This window comes from Crinia signifera, chromosome 11 (assembly GCF_055691185.1).
Source record: "Crinia signifera chromosome 11, ASM5569118v1, whole genome shotgun sequence".
NCBI classification, from domain to species: Eukaryota; Metazoa; Chordata; class Amphibia; order Anura; family Myobatrachidae; genus Crinia; species Crinia signifera.
This window is the reverse complement of record NC_139227.1, coordinates 69,878,444-69,897,823: the sequence shown is the minus strand read 5'-3', so window position 1 is coordinate 69,897,823 and position 19,380 is coordinate 69,878,444. Positions and strand designations below refer to the sequence as shown.

General features: G+C 44.7%; 1 long non-coding RNA gene across 1 annotated transcript in view; it reads left to right on the top strand.

The window, feature by feature from the left end:
* Positions 1 to 19,380, top strand: part of LOC146044967 (uncharacterized) — a 38,913-nt gene that overhangs the window by 6,038 nt on the left and 13,495 nt on the right. Inside the window, exons 2-3 of the long non-coding RNA XR_014465357.1 lie at positions 14,557 to 14,609; positions 17,443 to 17,571. This is a non-coding gene — a long non-coding RNA (uncharacterized LOC146044967). The remainder of the gene's footprint in view (positions 1 to 14,556; positions 14,610 to 17,442; positions 17,572 to 19,380) is intronic.

Below are 19,380 nucleotides of genomic sequence, written 5' to 3'. Positions count from 1 at the left end.
CCCTGGGGGTTTGAAATGTACACTATACCCCTAGATGAATTCCCTGAGGGGTGTAGTTTGCAAAATGGGGTCACTTGTGGGGGGGTTCCACTGTATTGGTGCTTGGGGGGTCTTGCTAATGCGACATAGCACCCACCAACATTCCACCAGAATCTGAGCTGCAAAATCCAAAAATCACTCCTTCCCTTCTGAGTCCTGCCATGCACCCAAATGGTATTTTTTGGTCACATGTGAGGCATTGCCGTACTCGGGAGAAATTGGGGCACAGATTTTGGGGTGCTTTGTCTCCTTCATTCCTTGTGAAAATGAAAAATTTTGAGCCAGAACTGCATTTTTGTGTAAAAAATTAAATTTTTCATTTTCACTGCCCAGTTGTACCACAATTGGTGAAACCCCTGGGGGTTTGAAATGTACACTATACCCCTAGATGAATTCCCTGAGGGGTGTAGTTTGCAAAATGGGGTCACTTGTGGGGGGGTTCCTAAATTTTAGCATCTTATGGTGCCTAGAAACCTACATGGTGCCTAAAAAATAATCTCATAAAAAGGAGGCTCCAAAATCAAGTAGGTGCTCCTTCTATTATTAAGCCTGTGGTTTGGTCAACGTGCACACTAGGGCCACATATAGGATATTTATGAAAACAAAAGAATTGGGGGAATCAATTTTTATTCACATTTCTCTAGTAAAATCTACTGTGTTCCTTAGAAAAATGTATTAAAATTGCAAATCTGCAAAAAAAATGAAATTTTGAAATTTCACCTACACTTTGTTTTAATTCCTGTGAAACACCTAAAGGGTTAACAAACTTCCAAAATGCTGTTTTGAATACTGTGAGGGGTGCAGTTTTTGAAATGGCATCATTTATGGGGGTGTCTCACATACAAGTCCCTCAAAGTCACATCAGAACTGAACTGGTCCCTAAAAAAATCAGTGTTTGAAATTTTCTTGAAAATTTGAGAATTTGCTATTCATATTGTAAGCCTCCTAGTGTCCAAAAAAATTAAAAGGAAGTTGAAATAATGATGGAAACATAAAGTAGACATATGGTCTATGTTAGTTATTAACTATTTTGAGTGGTATGATTATTTGTCTCACAAGCAGAAAATTTAACATTTTACAACATTTACGACATTTTGGTATTTTTCACAAAAAAACACAGACTGTATCGACCCAAATTTACCACTAATTTGAAGTACAATGTGTCACGAGAAAACAATCTCAAAATCACTTGGATAAGTAAAAGCAAAAAAAAGTTATCCCCACTTAAGTGATACATGTCAGATTTGAAAAAAAGGGCCCTGTCAGGAAGGCAAAAACTGGCTGTGTCAGGAAGGGGTTAATAGTCACTGGCCTGGGTGCCTCTGTTAAATTGTATATATATCCAAGATGAAGGTAACCTTACGGTGAATCATCAGCGTGGCACTCCAGGGCTTTGTGCAGAAAATCAATTTAATAGTGTAACGGTTTTGGGGAACAATCTCCCCTTCTTCAGGCAGACAGCATAACACCATGTGCCGTAGCCACAGGGGGCAGGAGCCATATCTACAGGGAGGAGGATCCGCATCCATGGGGAGAAAGTCACTGCTGCAAATTTTTAAAAGAAAACTAAATTGTAATTGCACTTGTGTCAGACTCGCAATAAGATTAAGTGTGTCTGTTGTATATGACTGTCCAGGGGTCTTGGAGAGAGATGAAGCTGATGGAGATAAGGACCAGTCGATCACCTCCTAACTGCCATGTTCAGAAAATGGCAGTTATGAGCAGTGGTGTAGCTAGGTGCCCGGAGCAAGGGCATGCCCCCCCCCCCCGATTTGTAGTAGGCGGAGCTCTTGCGCAGCAAAAAAAGGGCGTGGCCTAACATTATAACACACACCGTAATGCCCATTGCACATTATGCCAGGGCTTTTTTTGTAATTAGGGGATAGGTTTAGGCAATAGGTAGTAGTAATAAGCAGGGAGGGTCAGGGTAAGCTAACCCCTTAGGGGGGAAGAGATGCAGTATTATGGGGAAGCTGGATAGTTATCTGCAACAAGTCTGGAAGGAGTGTCAATGCGTGCAGGGGAGTGACAGTGTTCCCTACACAATGTTGATTGATGCCCGCAAAGTCTCTCACCCGTAGCCGCTGCAGACCCAATCTCCCCGTCCCCCTTGTGCTGCCAGAGGAGGAGTGTGGGTGTGCGGGGAAGAAGTGCAGCGGGTATCCAGCTCCTTCTTCCTTGGACCTTGTCCATGTATGGATCCATCCCTGGTTGATGACGTCACCGTTACAAAGTGACAGCCAGGCACATGCTACATATGCAGCCGCCAGCCGGTACATTTGCCCCCCCCCCTCCCCTCCCAGCACCCGGCGGACTCACCTGTCCTCGGCGCTGGCGGCGGCCAGTCCTCTCGGCGGTGAGACGGGTGAGTGACATCGGCTTTCTCCCAGCGGCGCCGAACTCCCCGCTGCCTGCGCTTCTGCATCCTCTCCAGGGCCCTGCATGTATGTGATTGGACAGCGGATCCAGCACTGGATCTACTGGCCCAATCACATCTGGGGGTGTTCGTTTATACTGGTGCCCTTGTCATTGCGGCATCAGTATAAGTGATTCCCCATTCATTTTCAATGGGCTTTTACAGCCCATTGCTGCACCCTGCCCCCTGCCCACCCCTACCCGCCCCACGCTGCCCGGAAATTTAATGTTAACAGCGGGAGGCACCTCTCCCGCTGCCTCTCACCCTCACATGCAGCAGTGTAAGAAGGTGGGAGGCAGCCGGAGAGGTAGAAATGATGAAAATAATAAAAGAAGATATATAAATATCTTCTTTTTATTATTTTCATCATTATGACAGGGGAGGCTCTGTCTCCCCTGCCTTCCCTGACTGCACGTCCCTGAGACAGAGGTATATGGGCACTACCTGCTGTGGGAGATGAAGGCATTGGCAGAGGACAGTAAGTGTATATATGTATACTACAGACAGTGGTATATGGGCACTACCTGCTGTGGCAGATGGAGGCATTGGCAGAGGACAGTAAGTGTATATATGTATACTACAGACAGAGGTATATGGGCACTACCTGCTGTGGGAGATGGAGGCATTGGCAGAGGACAGGAAGTGTATATATGTATACTACAGACAGAGGTATATGGGCACTACCTGCTGTGGGAGATAGAGGCATTGGTAGGGGTCAGTAAGTGTATATATGTATAACACAGACAGAGGTATATGGGCACTACCTGCTGTGGGAGATGGAGGCATTGGTAGGGGACAGTAAGTGTATATATGTATAATACAGACAGAGGTATATGGGCACTACCTGCTGTGGGAGATAGAGGCATTGGTAGGGGTCAGTAAGTGTATATATGTATAACACAGACAGAGGTATATGGGCACTACCTGCTGTGGGAGATGGAGGCATTGGTAGGGGACAGTAAGTGTATATATGTATAACACAGACAGAGGTATATGGGCACTACCTGCTGTGGGAGATGGAGGCATTGGCAGAGGACAGGAAGTGTATATATGTATACTACAGACAGAGGTATATGGGCACTACCTGCTGTGGGAGATGGAGGCATTGGTAGGGAACAGTAAGTGTATATATATATATATGTATAATACAGACATATATATATGTAACACCCCCTTCTGTAGTATGCGAAGTGAGGGTATATATGTACCAGATGATGTAGGTGTATCTCACCTCTGAACTTTATTGGCAGTGCCTCCACCCGAATCACGGCTTCTCTTCTGGGGAGTGTTCTGGAAGTACACCAGGGGGAGATTCGGGAAACCCCCTGCCCAGTACTAATACGCTGTGACACACTGTGTGCTGCAGAAGCCAACTTGGCACATTTATTTAACTGGGGCAACTAAATGCAGCTTTTGTAATTTTATATGAAAATCATACATTGGAATGACATGACAGAATGACGGGAACAATACAATAATAGGACATTGGGGATGAAAGCATAACACCAGCTCCTAGCTTATACTGTGGACAATCGCCTAGCACAATAACTCTAAATGATCCCAACTGTCTCTGACATAAACATCACTTGTCATACACTGTTACACTGACTCAGTATCTCAGAGACTAACCTTACAGGTGCTGGCTAATGGGAATAACCACATGTGCTGTATGTAGCATATTTACTTATAACTCTACAATACCTTCCATGCACAATGATACCACATAAAACCACACAAATGGAGCAGTGCACTGCTAGTTGGGGCCCTTCTATATTGATGTAAGCATGGCTTGGAAACACTCTCTGTCCAGTTTACAGCTTTGCAGGAGTTGTTAATCCTTTGCAGTAAAGTAGCACAATCCCAGTGTGTATACTTGTATGCAGCAACAAATAGTAATTCCTCAGCTTGTATCCTTGCTTAGGTGTATCCTGAGACTTGTAGTTCCACATCTTTTATTTATCATCAGGGGAATACCATGGAGTATAAGTTCAAATGCATGATGCTTGCTGCATATTTACCTGCCCTCCTATCTATCCCTAACTCTTCAGCCCTTGTGGCCAGACACAGTCCAAACCCCACTTAAATAACAGTTACTTATCTGCACACATGGGGATCACAAGACTTGAACTTGATTCTCACTCAAGATGGCTGACTAGCAATGTGTCCTTCCTCAGAGGTGCATGCAAGCCTCTCCCTGGTGCTCCTCACTGTCACTTCACAGCACTCCCTCTGGCTCTGGAATCCTTCTTCAAACTGTGAGTTCTGTCTATATCAAGAATATTGTGCCTTCTTGTACAGGGTCCCCTCTCCTGGACTTCTCACACAGCACAGTCTCTCTCTCTGGATACTCTTTGATCTCCTCTCCCTCATGCACTGGGGGATTCCAGTCCTCCCACACACAGATCCGTTTTTAGCTCCTCCCCCTTTTTACAGTGGCCTCCTGGGAGGTGTAGTTTCTCTTCCTGGAATGTTAAAAGACATTGTCCATCTCTCTCCTTATTTGTGTAGAAGTTATTAGTAGCCTCTGGGTGCTCAAGTCCAACTGCAGCACTCCCAGTGGTTACACACTCCCCCTGTGGGGCAAGTCCATAATGAACAGATGATGCGGCTTGTCCCACAACCTGAAAATTAATAGGGGTTAAGACATCCTGTCTAAATAAACTTTCACAGTCATACTCAACAAGCCCTGTCGTAATAGATATGGGAGTTACATAAGGCCAATGGTAGACCCAGCAAGGATGAATCATCCTAGGAACCTCACTTATTTGACCTGGACTATCATAAGTCAGCATCATTGGAGCTCTAGGTGTCCTTTTAGGCCGACCTTGAACTGCTGGGGTCCCTTCCTCTCCCCCTGACACTCCTCTGGGGCATTCAGTATTCTTCACATCTGGAACAATCACATCCCTATCAATGTCATTGATTGGTTCAAGTCCTTCCTCTGGATGCTGGGAATCTAACCTTCCCGATATCCTTGGGTTGATGCCTATTTCATATGGTATGGAAACCATAGGTATACTTTCTTCTACTTGTGGATGTCTCATAGGGGCCCCCTCGGTAGACCCAGTGAACCTTGGGATATCTTGTATGCAATTAATTTCTCTTGATGGCCCTGGAGCATCATAACCCCAATCATCTTCTTCCTCATTATCTTCTGTGAGAGGCTCTCTGAATCTTTTTGATCTTCTGCTTGTGGACACTTTAGGCACATCTTTTTCTTGCTCTTCCCAGAACCTGGTTTCAGCTTTGAGGGGGAGCAAATGCTGTCGGTGGTAGGTCTTTATAGGGCCTGTCTGTCCTTCAGGTTTTATCGTGTAGGCTGGGATGTCTGGCAATTTTGCAATCACAACATGAGGATCCTTTCTCCACCGATTGGCTAACTTGTGTTTACCTGGGATGCCCAAGGGTCGAAGTAGAACCCTATCACCAGGCTCCAGAACATGCTCCTTGACCCGTAAATCAAATCGACGCTTGTTTCGTTGTCCAGCTTTGGATGCAGCAGCTTCAGCTATTCTGTAGGCCTCATTTAGTTCCTGTTTCAGCTGCTGTACATATTTTAAATGGGGCCTTTCTTTAGGGTCAGCAGTGTCTACTCCAAAACAGATGTCGATTGGTAATCTAGCCTCTCTTCCGAACATTAGGCGATATGGTGAGTATCCTGTGGACTCGTTTTTCGTACAGTTGTAAGCATGCACCAACTGGCTGATGTGCCTACTCCAATGTGCCTTTTTATTAGTGTCCAGAGTGCCCATCATGCCCAAAAGTGTCCGATTGAACCTTTCTGGCTGGGGATCTCCTTGAGGGTGGAAAGGAGTAGTTCTTGATTTCTTTATCCCGCACACAATACACAGTTCTTTTATGAGCTTGCTCTCAAAGTCCCGACCCTGATCTGAATGAATGCGGGCAGGCAATCCATAATGGACAAAGAACTTCTCCCATAGGATTTTGGCCACCGTCACAGCCCTCTGGTCTTTTGTTGGGTAGGCTTGAGCATAACGAGTGTAATGGTCTGTCACAACAAGAATGTTACAAATGTTGCTCTCATCTGGTTCCACTGACAGAAAATCAATGCAGACTAACTCCAAGGGGCCATTGCTGGAGATGTTCTTTAACGGTGCTGCCTTCTCTGGGAGTGCTTTACGGAGTATGCATTTCCCACAAGATTTACAATAAGCTTCAATGTCTTTCTCCATTTTCGGCCAATAAAATCTATCTGAAATTAAAGTCATGGTTTTCTCTATTCCCAGGTGGCCGTGGTTATCATGCAAAGCGCGGAGGACCATGGGACGGTGCTTCTCGGGTAATACAAGCTGGCTCCTCTCTCTCCCATCTTTGTGACTGGTTTGTCGAAACAGTATCCCCTGCTTTACCACCAAGGACTCCCTCTGTCGGTTCAGCAAGACAGCTTCCTCCGTTTTTAAACTCTCCTGGAGGAGTCTTTGTCTGTGTTTTACAGACCACCTAACTGCTGCTATAGAAGAGTCATTCTGCTGATCTTCTCTGACTTGGCATGGACTCAGCTTTTGAAGATCACTGAGCTCCAATTGACTCAACCAGCAATATTGTCTTGGTAGTGCATCTATTGTGGCACCTAAGGCTGTTAGGCACTCTTTGACTGGGGGCACCACAACTCGCCCCTCGTGGCACATCCCCTTCACATCTGGAGCAGGCACCTCTATCCATTCATCTTCTTGAGACTCCACAAACCTGCCCGGTAATCTTGACAAAGCATCTGCATCTACATTGCTTTTTCCTGGTCTGTACTTTATGGTGAAATTGTAAAGGGCCAGGGCCGCCAACCATCTGTGCCCCGTTGCATCTAGCTTTGCTGTGGTTTGCACATAGGTAAGAGGATTGTTGTCTGTGTGCACTTCAAATGGTACTCCATATAAATAGTCATGAAGTTTGTCAACAATTGCCCACTTAAGGGCCAGGAACTCCAACTTGTGCACTGGGTAGTTTCGTTCACTGGGTGAGAGGCCTCGACTGATGTAGTAGACTGGTCTCAGCTTTCCTTCTTTCACTTGGTATAGCACTCCTCCAAGTCCCTCGAAGGAAGCATCTACATGAAGAATATATGGCAACTCTGGATCAGCATATGCCAGAACGGGTGCTTGAATCAGGCAGTTTTTCAAACCCTCAAATGCTTGTTCACACGATTCATTCCACCTTTCACCAAAGGTATCATTTACCCGGAACAATGGTTTTTCTTTCTGGTGAGAGCCTCTTGGAGCTGGGTAACCCCGAGTTAGATCTGTAAGAGGTTTGACAAGTTTACTGTAGTTGGGGACAAACCGTTTGAAGAAGTTACCAAACCCCAAGAATGACCTTAAGTCCTTCAGTTTTGTTGGTCGAGGCCACTCTATCACTGCTTCTATCTTTGCCGGATCTGTAGAAATTCCATTTCTGTCCACAATATGTCCCACATACTTGACTTTGGCTTGGCAGAAACTACACTTGTCAAGAGATAACTTCAACCCCTTCTTCATTAAGCGATCCAGCACCTTGAGGAGTCTTTCATTGTGCTCTTCTAATGTTCGGCCAAATACTATCAAATCGTCCAAGTAGACCAGCACTTCTCTGAAGTTCATGTCACCCACAACTTCATCCATGTATCTTTGGAAAGTGGCTGGGGCACCTTTTATTCCTTGTGGCATTCTTTTAAACTGAAAGAATCCAACTGGACAGATGAAAGCGGTTTTGTCAGCATCCTTCCGACTCATCAATATCTGATAGTATCCACTGCGTAGGTCCAGCACAGAAAACCACTTGCTTCCCTGAAGACAGTCAAGGGCTTCATCTATCTTAGGGACTGTGTACTGGTCCGGAATAGTGCGCTTGTTTAAAGTCCGATAATCCACGCACATTCGTATTTTCCCATTCTTCTTTCTAGCTACTACAATAGGGGATGCATAGGGGCTCTCTGATTTCTCAATTACATCATTCTCGAGCATCTCTCTTAAATGTTCTCGAACATCATCCAAGTCAGCAGGTGCTAGGCGTCTTGACCGTTCTCGGAAAGGCCTGTCATCTGTCAGCCTGATGTGGTGTTCTACCCCTTTGGCTTGGCCCAAATCCCAGTCCCCTGAGGAGAAGGCAGCCTCTCTTTGCAGCATCTGCTCAACAAGCCATTGTTTGTCTTCTTGACCAGCATCACTTCCAGCAAAGCAGTGATCAAAACTTTGCATGTGTAATTTGGTATCTTTTGAAGAACTCTTTCCCTCTTCCTTCTTCTTATAAGCATCCAAACACATAGGGTGAATTTTAAGAGTTTTACCATAATTTGCCCCTCCTGCCTCTTTGCACCATTTGGCCAGTATCTCAAACAAGTGGGAGTTTGTTCCAATAATCACTGGGACATCTCGAGGTTCTCCTTCACTATTAGGGCAAACAAGTGCAACCACCTCTACCTCCTCTTCTATTCCAGCTATTTCTTTTGGGAACTTCAATGGTACAGTGATGTATCCGAGGTAGGGATAACTCTTGTCACTCAAGCCCCAGATAGTCAGTCCACATAATGGCTTGATGGGGAAGTCAGACAGATTCTTTCGGTACCAGTTCTCAAACACAATGGACACTTGAGAACCACTATCTAGCAAAGCTATACATGATCTTCCATTCAACGATGCAGGAACATGAGGCGTAGGGCCTAGCAATCCTTCAGGAAAATGGCTCCATCCTGGGTTAGAGTTCCCCACAGTGTTAATGTTCACTTTCTTTAGAGGGCCAGTGTGGGGTATCCTGGTCCTCCCCCTCAGTTTTCCGCCGGCTTCCCATTCCTTGGGCATGGTGAAGGAGACCTCCTCTTTCTCCACCTATGTGAACATTGTCTAGCGAAGTGCCCAACTTCTCCACAATTGAAACACTCTCCCTGCCTCCGAGCGGAGATATCTTCTGACATGGGTAGTCGTTCTGCAAGGTGGCCTTTCTGCATCTGGGACTGGATCTGTTTCTGCATCTCCAACAGCTGGGCAATCTGTTCCCCTTGTTTCTCCACAATCTTCATTAGCTCAGCACCGGGAAGGGCAGCATCAGGTTTTGGCTGTACAACCTTTACTTTCTTGGTCACCTTTTCTCTGGACTCGACTATAGATTCCTCTTGCTTAACATCCTCTATTAGCTGAAGGAAGGTAGGTGATGTTTTCCCAAGTTGAGAATTTCTTATCTTCATTGCTACTGGGTCAAGGGACAAAGCTCCCCTTAACAACTGTTGCATACGCATGTTGTCCACTTCTGCTAGGGATATCCCTTTCTTTGATACGATAAAATGGATAAGCTTGTCCAGCCGATAGATATAACTGGACAATTTCTCCCCGGACTCCTGGTAAGTGTGTCGTAGCTGGTATAGAAGATCAGTGGCATCCCCTGCTATCCCATATTCCCGGTCCAGAGCCGCTAAGTACTCTTGAGCAGTGGCTTGGGAATTACTTCTCCTTACAGCTTGGATTAATTCTCCAGCTGGACCTCTCAGGCTTTCCACTACCCGTTGTCTCTTATAGGGTTCTGAGCAATGCCATTCTGCCAGGTATTGGGAGGCCATCTCCCTCCAAGCTTCATAAGTTTCTTCCCCAGCAGGGACTGGCGTTAGTCCTGAGAAGATTCTGAGCCTTCTGTAGCTCCCATCATGCTGTGACTTTCCTAACTGTTCCACCAATTGCTGTACTGCAGTGAGGAACAGTTCACTTTGACCCTTGTCAGTTTCACTAGTACAGGAGGACGGCATAGGATTTTCTTCCCTGGTGGCAGAGAATACTTGTTGGCTAAAATTTCCATCAGACACTTCAGCAATAAGAGGTGTTGTAGCTAGGGGTGTTGGCTTCAAAGGAATAACAATGTTCCATCTTTGTTTACTTGGCCCAACTATGATGGAGGGAAGAAAATCTCTATCCAATTTTGCTTGTGTCTCACATAATATCAGGCTGGTCTTGTCAGCATCTCTATGTTTCTGTCCAAGTATTTTAGGCTGTTCAATCCCATAAACCCTGTGAAGCACCTGCATGACTTCATCCTCGGTCACACCTTGAGAATCCCCATAGATCCCTAAACATTGGGTTGGGTCTGCAGCCTGCTGTTCACACCACAAATACATTTCCTCTCTTATACTATCCATGGCGTCTGTGCTGAGTGGTGTTCACTGAGGGTGTCTTCAGAATCTCAGCAGTGCCTCCACTGTAACACCCCCTTCTGTAGTATGCGAAGTGAGGGTATATATGTACCAGATGATGTAGGTGTATCTCACCTCTGAACTTTATTGGCAGTGCCTCCACCCGAATCACGGCTTCTCTTCTGGGGAGTGTTCTGGAAGTACACCAGGGGGAGATTCGGGAAACCCCCTGCCCAGTACTAATACGCTGTGACACACTGTGTGCTGCAGAAGCCAACTTGGCACATTTATTTAACTGGGGCAACTAAATGCAGCTTTTGTAATTTTATATGAAAATCATACATTGGAATGACATGACAGAATGACGGGAACAATACAATAATAGGACATTGGGGATGAAAGCATAACACCAGCTCCTAGCTTATACTGTGGACAATCGCCTAGCACAATAACTCTAAATGATCCCAACTGTCTCTGACATAAACATCACTTGTCATACACTGTTACACTGACTCAGTATCTCAGAGACTAACCTTACAGGTGCTGGCTAATGGGAATAACCACATGTGCTGTATGTAGCATATTTACTTATAACTCTACAATACCTTCCATGCACAATGATACCACATAAAACCACACAAATGGAGCAGTGCACTGCTAGTTGGGGCCCTTCTATATTGATGTAAGCATGGCTTGGAAACACTCTCTGTCCAGTTTACAGCTTTGCAGGAGTTGTTAATCCTTTGCAGTAAAGTAGCACAATCCCAGTGTGTATACTTGTATGCAGCAACAAATAGTAATTCCTCAGCTTGTATCCTTGCTTAGGTGTATCCTGAGACTTGTAGTTCCACATCTTTTATTTATCATCAGGGGAATACCATGGAGTATAAGTTCAAATGCATGATGCTTGCTGCATATTTACCTGCCCTCCTATCTATCCCTAACTCTTCAGCCCTTGTGGCCAGACACAGTCCAAACCCCACTTAAATAACAGTTACTTATCTGCACACATGGGGATCACAAGACTTGAACTTGATTCTCACTCAAGATGGCTGACTAGCAATGTGTCCTTCCTCAGAGGTGCATGCAAGCCTCTCCCTGGTGCTCCTCACTGTCACTTCACAGCACTCCCTCTGGCTCTGGAATCCTTCTTCAAACTGTGAGTTCTGTCTATATCAAGAATATTGTGCCTTCTTGTACAGGGTCCCCTCTCCTGGACTTCTCACACAGCACAGTCTCTCTCTCTGGATACTCTTTGATCTCCTCTCCCTCATGCACTGGGGGATTCCAGTCCTCCCACACACAGATCCGTTTTTAGCTCCTCCCCCTTTTTACAGTGGCCTCCTGGGAGGTGTAGTTTCTCTTCCTGGAATGTTAAAAGACATTGTCCATCTCTCTCCTTATTTGTGTAGAAGTTATTAGTAGCCTCTGGGTGCTCAAGTCCAACTGCAGCACTCCCAGTGGTTACATATATGAGGACAGTAAGTGTATATATGTATAATACAGACAGAGGTATATGGGCACTACCTGCTGTGGGGGAAAGAGGCATTGGCAGAGGAAAGTAAGTGTATATACAGTATGTATAATACAGACATAGGTATATGAGGACAGTAAGTGTATATATGTATAATACAGACAGAGGTATATGGGCACTACCTGCGTAAGTGTATATATGTATAATACAGACATAGGTATATGAGGACAGTAAGTGTATATATGTATAATACAGACATAGGTATATGAGGACAGTAAGTGTATATATGTATAATACAGACAGAGGTATATGGGCACTACCTGCTGTGGGGGAAAGAGGCATTGGCAGAGGACAGTAAGTGTATATATGTATAATACAGACATAGGTATATGAGGACAGTAAGTGTATATATGTATAATACAGACAGAGGTATATGGGCACTACCTGCTGTGGGGGAAAGAGGCATTGGCAGAGGAAAGTAAGTGTATATATGTATAATACAGACATAGGTATATGAGGACAGTAAGTGTATATATGTATAATACAGACATAGGTACATGAGGACAGTAAGTGTATATATATGTATAATACAGACAGAGGTATATGGGCACTACCTGCTGTGGGAGATGGAGGCATTGGCAGAGGACAGTAAGTCTATATATATGTATAACACAGACAGTCTCTGGCCTGGAGGGTAAAGCAGAATGGTATAGGGGCAGTGTAGCATAGTACTCCCGCTAGGCTGTTTTACCAGGGCGCTGCGCCCTGCCAGATTTTTAAAAGGCAAATTGCGCTCTGCCCCTCTAGCAGCGCCCCGCTAAAAGAGCCTGCGACCTGTCCCCGCTGGTGTGCCCGGGGAAGCCCAGCGCTGCCATAGAGGGCAGCTCAGGGACTTGCGCGACGGTGGTGGCCCGGGACCGCCCACAATGGTGACGTCGGTGGGCCCGGTCCACACCCCTTATGCTGCCCCCCGTGCAGCAGCACCCTGCCCTGCTTAGTTACTAGAAGGAACCCTTCACAGCTGACCAAGCCCACGGTGGACTGCCCACTCCTCCTCCACTGTGTCATCACAAAGGTGTAGTGTGCAGGGCCGGCGCCACCACTAGGCAAATCTAGGCATTTGCTTAGGGCGCCGGCCACTGGAGGGCGGCATTTCGCCCCCCACCCCCCGTGCCGCGGGGGTACCTGTCCTGCGACTGTGTATATAAAGCTTGCGGCGGCAGCGGGGGGTCCCTGCAGTTAAGAAATAACGAGCGCTATCCGCCTGGCTATGCGGAAGCGCTTCTGTTGTGGAAACACTGGCCGCACGCTGATTGGCTGAGATTCAGCCAATCAGCGTGCGCCGTGCGGCCAGTGTTTTCACAACAGAAGCGGATAGCGCTCATTATTTCTTGACTGCAGGGACCCCCCGCTGCCGCCGCCAGCTTTATATACACAGCCGCAGGACAGGTACACACACACCCCCCCCCGGCACCGGGGCGCCCCCACCCCGACTCGCCTGGGGCGCTCCGGTGCCTTGCACCGGCCCTGGTACTGTGCACTCAATTTGTCCCTAGTTATCAGGCACCATGCAGTATATACACCGACATACAAAGGGCCCATTTATCATAAATCACATTTGCAATGTAATCTGAGCACGATATTAGATCACATTGCAGAATGCAATTACATCAGTGGGCTGTATAATTTTGCAGTGGTAGGGACAGAAACCGTTGGCTGCAAGCCCCTCGATTGCAGTGCAATCTGATGCACTGCACCAGCTGCACTGCCATTAGTTCTACCACTTACATGGAGGCAGAGGAGACGGGTGTGGTATATGATCCCGACAGTCATTAGCCCGACGTTGGGATCCCAACTGGCCGGACTCAGACAGCGGGCGAGCGCAACAAGCGGGCTTGCTACGCTCGCCATGCTGTGGGCACGGTGGCTCGCTAGGCTCGCCACCTATTCTATTCTCCCTCTATGTATGGGGGTCATGGACCTCCATGAGGGAGAATAGCCAGTGGCCGTCGGGACCCCGAGTGTCTGAGTTTTGACTGTCGGGATCCCGACGTCGGGGTAATGACTGTCGGGATCCCAACTGTTGGGAAACTGTCCAGCACCCGAGGAGATGGAGATCCTCAAAGTTCTCTCATCTCTGGATAATACTTTGTCCTACTTATCCCTGTCTTTCTGTTATCCCCACACGCTGTGGGACATACTGTAAATGCTTATTCTGGAGTAATGTTTACGTAATTTCCTTCTCTGATAAGGGGGAAATTTACTAAAGGAAATGTGTAAAAAATAGGTGTAAAAATAGGTGTATTTTTATCCAGAAATACACTTATTTGTGACATTTTCTATCCCGAAAATATGGCAATTCGTATTGATGTGCTATCAATACGAATTGCCATATTTTCGGGATAGAAAATGTCACAAATAAGTGTATTTCTGGATACAAATACACCTATTTTTACACCTATTTTTTACACATTTCCTTTAGTAAATTTCCCCCTTAATGTCAATCTTCTCTGTTTATTTAAGGCCCCAGAGTATTATCTGGAATGATACTGGCTCTTAAGAGATGGTGGATCCAGGTACATTATTCGTTTTATGTATTGTCCAATTGTCTTGGTAGGAAAGTCCAATTAATAGTATTTACCTTGTTGGCATATTCCAAGCATGTCCAAACTGTGGCCCTCCAGCTGTTGTGAAACTACACATCCCAGCATGCCTTTCCATAGTTTTAGTATTCCCTAATAGCAAAACTGTGGCAAGGCATGATGGGACTTGTAGTTTCACAACAGCTGGAGGGCCATAGTTTGGACATGCCATGTTTATTGTTGTATTATATTATTGTATTATCCTCTAAGACTGCTGCATAATTACTGTATATATAGCAATACTGTATATGGCAGTGCATATCAGAATATACCATCATATATAGCTGTATATCACAGTGTATATCAGAGCGTACCATCATATTTAGCTGTATATGGCAGTGTATATCAGAGTGTACCATCATATATAGCTGTTTATGGCAGTGTATCAGAGCATACCATCATATATACTGTAGCTATGTATGACAGTGTATATCAGAGTGTACCATCATATATAGCTGTACATGGCAATGTATATCAGAGCGCACCATCATATATAGCTGTATATGGTAGTGTATATCAGAGCGCACCATCATAAACAGCTGTATATTGCAGTGTATATCAGAGTGTACCATCATATATAGCTGTATATGGCAGTTTATATCAGAGTGTACCATCATATATAGCTGTATATGGCAGGGTATATCAGAGCGCACCATCATATATAGCTGTATATGGCAGTATATCAGAGCGCACCATCATATATAGCTGTATATGGTAGTGTATATCAGAGCGCACCATCATAAACAGCTGTATATTGCAGTGTATATCAGAGTGTACCATCATATATAGCTGTATATGGCAGTTTATATCAGAGTGTACCATCATATATAGCTGTATATGGCAGGGTATATCAGAGCGCACCATCATATTTAGCTGTATATGACAATGTATATCAGAGTGTACCATCATATATAGCTGTATATGGTAGTGTATATCAGAGTGTACCATCATATATAGCTGTATATGGCAGTATATCAGAGTGTACCATCATATATAGCTGTATATGGTAGTGTATATCAAAGCGCACCATCATATATAGCTGTATATGGCAGTGTATATCAGAGCACACCATCATATTTAGCTGTATATGACAATGTACATCAAAGTGTACCATTATATATAGCTGTATATGGCAGTGTATATCAGAGTGTACCATCATATACAGCTGTATATGGCAGTGTGTATCAGAGCGCACCATCATATATAGCTGTATATGGTAGTGTATATCAGAGCGCACCATCATATATAGCTGTATATGGCAGTGTATATCAGAGTGTACCATCATATATAGCTGTATATGGCAGTGTATATCAGAGCACACCATCATATATAGCTGTATATGGTAGTGCATATCAGAGTGTACCATCATATTTAGCTGTATATGGCAGTGTATATCAGAGCGCACCATCATATATAGCTGTATATGGCAGTGTATATCAGAGTGTACCATCATATATATATCTGTATATGGCAGTGTATATCAGAGCGCACCATTATATATAGCTGTATATGGCAGTGTATATCAGAGTGTATCATCATATATAGCTGTATATGATAGTGTATATCAGAGCACACCATCATATATAGCTGTATATGGTAGTGTATATCAGAGCGCACCATCATATATAGCTGTATATGGCAGTGTATATCAGAGCGCACCATCATATATAGTTGTATATGGTAGTGTATATCAGAGCGCACCATCATATATAGCTGTATATGGCAGTGTATATCAGAGCGCACCATCATATATAGCTGTATATGGCAGTGTATATCAGAGTGTATCATCATATATAGCTGTATATGGCAGTGTATATCAGAACGTACCATCATATATAGCTGTATATGGCATTGTATATCAGAGCGTACCATCATATATAGCTGTATATGGCAGTGTATATCAGAGCACACCATTATATATAGCTGTATATGGCAGTGTATATCAGTGTGTACCATCATATATAGATGTATATGGCAGTGTATATGAGAGCGTATTATCAGATATAGCTGTATATGGCAGTGTATATCAGAACGTACCATCATATATAGCTGTATATGGCATTGTATATCAGAGCGCACCATCATATATAGCTGTATATGGCAGTGTATATCAGAGCGCACCATCATATATAGCTGTATATGGCAGTGTATATCAGTGTGTACCATCATATATAGCTGTATATGGTAGCATAGGCGAATCTAAGGCGTGGTCCGGGGGGTGCACCGGACCACCCATTAGACTGCCCGGCTGTTTTGTTAATGTCCTATATACAGTACCTATAAAAAGCCAGTCCCCCTCCGTTGACAAGGGCTGGGAGAGGACACGGTTACGTGACAGCCGCATCCCCGCCAATGGTTGGTGCAGCCGCCGCATGACAGCATCCCGTCCCACTCTCCCAGTAATGCTGTGTGGGGTGGGCGCTGTGGGGCATCGGCGTGTCTGAGGACTCGGGCGGGCAGCCACAAGACGCTAGTGCTCCATGCCAGGAACTGCTGCAGTACTCCTTAGCACAAGTCATCAGTCTCCTCCTGAGCCTCCTCCTGTCCTGGCTGTCTCCCCTCGCTCAAGCTCCGTGACCCTTCAAAATGAAGTAAGCAGCTGGTGTCCCAGGTAGGAGATGGTTTGCAGGCAGGGGGTGGTGTACAGGCAGGATGTGGTGTGCAGGCAGGGGGTGATGTACAGGCAGGAGGTGGAGATTGCGTCACATGATAGTGAAGTAGTTCCTCCCTGCACTTTAGCTACACCTTATTCCTCCTCCTCTTCCAGATGTACGATCCTGACCTATCCTGCATTCGCATCCAGCTATGGCACCCTACCATGGACAATGTCATCCGCTGCCGCATCCAGGTGTTCCACACCCTCCTCACCCACCTGCTGTTCTAAGTACATCTGGAGGTAATCCCATTGTCTCTTATAGCAGATCTGGGACATGAACATCATAATTGGAGAGGCAAAGGACACTGTCTTCATACCCCCGCCATTGGCCAAGCAATAATTGTACACCATACGGCTGCCATTTGATTGCTGCCGACTCCCGCCTGCCCCACACACAAAGCATGGAGGGAGGAACGTGGGAAAGGACCCACACAGCTGAAATATTTATTTAAATTCAATCAAGACAGATTTAGTTAAACCAACATACGGAACCACATAGTCTTCAATGATAACCCCCACCCCCACACACAAAGCAGCCTGGCAATTCCAGGACAGAGCCTCATATGGGAGATGGCGAGTCATCCTTGGCTTCAGTGACAGAAACAACATCTGGAGATGACATGGATTCTATTGCTGGTGATCCCGCAAGAGCATCTGTTTAAGGGGCTACAAGTTCTGCTATGGACAGTAGCACAAACAGTTTGTTTAAATGGTTCATTGTTGTTAAACTTTATAACAAGTTTTCATATTACTATAATTGTTGGCTGTTACTGTTGTTGCCACTTGTTTTTTCATGAATACTGTTTTAGTATGAATAAAATAAAAAATATATAGAAAACGCACGCATGCACGCACACACGCATGCATGTACGCATATATATATATATATATATGTAAGAAGAAATAAGAAGGAGCGCACAATGAGTAAATCTTGAAACAATTTACTTAGAAAGTGTAATATCTCACATACATAGTAGAAAGGAACAATCAGCATGAAGATCACCGTGCGGGCACAGCACACTGCACTCTGGATGCGAGAGAGCGACTCAGGCAGATGGTAACCAGACGGACAGCGGCGACAGCGTATTCCACCGGGAGAGCTTAGACGGGACTCAATCCTGTACGTCAGAAGACCCCGCACCAACGCGTTTCGTCATAGGAGACTTCGTCAGGAGGCGTGGAGACAGGTAAGTATGACCACATATATATAGCAAGCCAATTAGCAACAACACCAATCAGCTGTCATTCGAATTGAACACACTGCAGTCTGATTGACAATTAGACAAGAATTTGTACAAAGCACAAAGATTATTTAACAAATTCAAACGTGTGGAAAAAAAATCTAAACACACGTCGAAGTTACATATGTAAGAGTCACATCAATAAAAGAAAATATATTTTCAATATCATAGTTTCAGCGATAACAATAAAAACATTATTTTATTTCAACAAGAATAATAAAAAATCTATATATACGATATAAATATAGATAAAAAACGCATATAATAAAAAATTTTTTTAAATATACATAAAAATCAGTATAAATGTACAAAAATACACATATAAATGTACAAAAATACAAAACACCGGAAGTTCCTAAATAAAAGGAATAAAAATTGGGAGAGAAGAAAAATAGTATCAATAAGCAGCAATGAAAGTAGGGACAATCCCTAAATATAAAAGGCTCATATAAATTTACAACAAATAGGTGACAAAGTGCTAAATGACATAAGTCGCAAATGATAGGACATGGATACTGTTCAACACCATACGAATTGCATGAGACCTAAACACTATTAGCACGGAGAAGGAGTATTAACTCAACATCAACGCCGTGCCAGTGTGAAAGCCCCCGCCAGACACATATTTAGTGAAGAAACGGTACAATATCCACTCCTTCATTTAAACCGCCGGGAGAGAGCGTATTTAACGTATATATCCAATACGTCTCCCTTCTACTGAGCTTGGTTAGAATGTCACCGCCCCTTTCATCTAAAGTAATATGTTCCAAGGCTTTAAAAGAGAAATGTTCAAGGTTGGATGCACAAC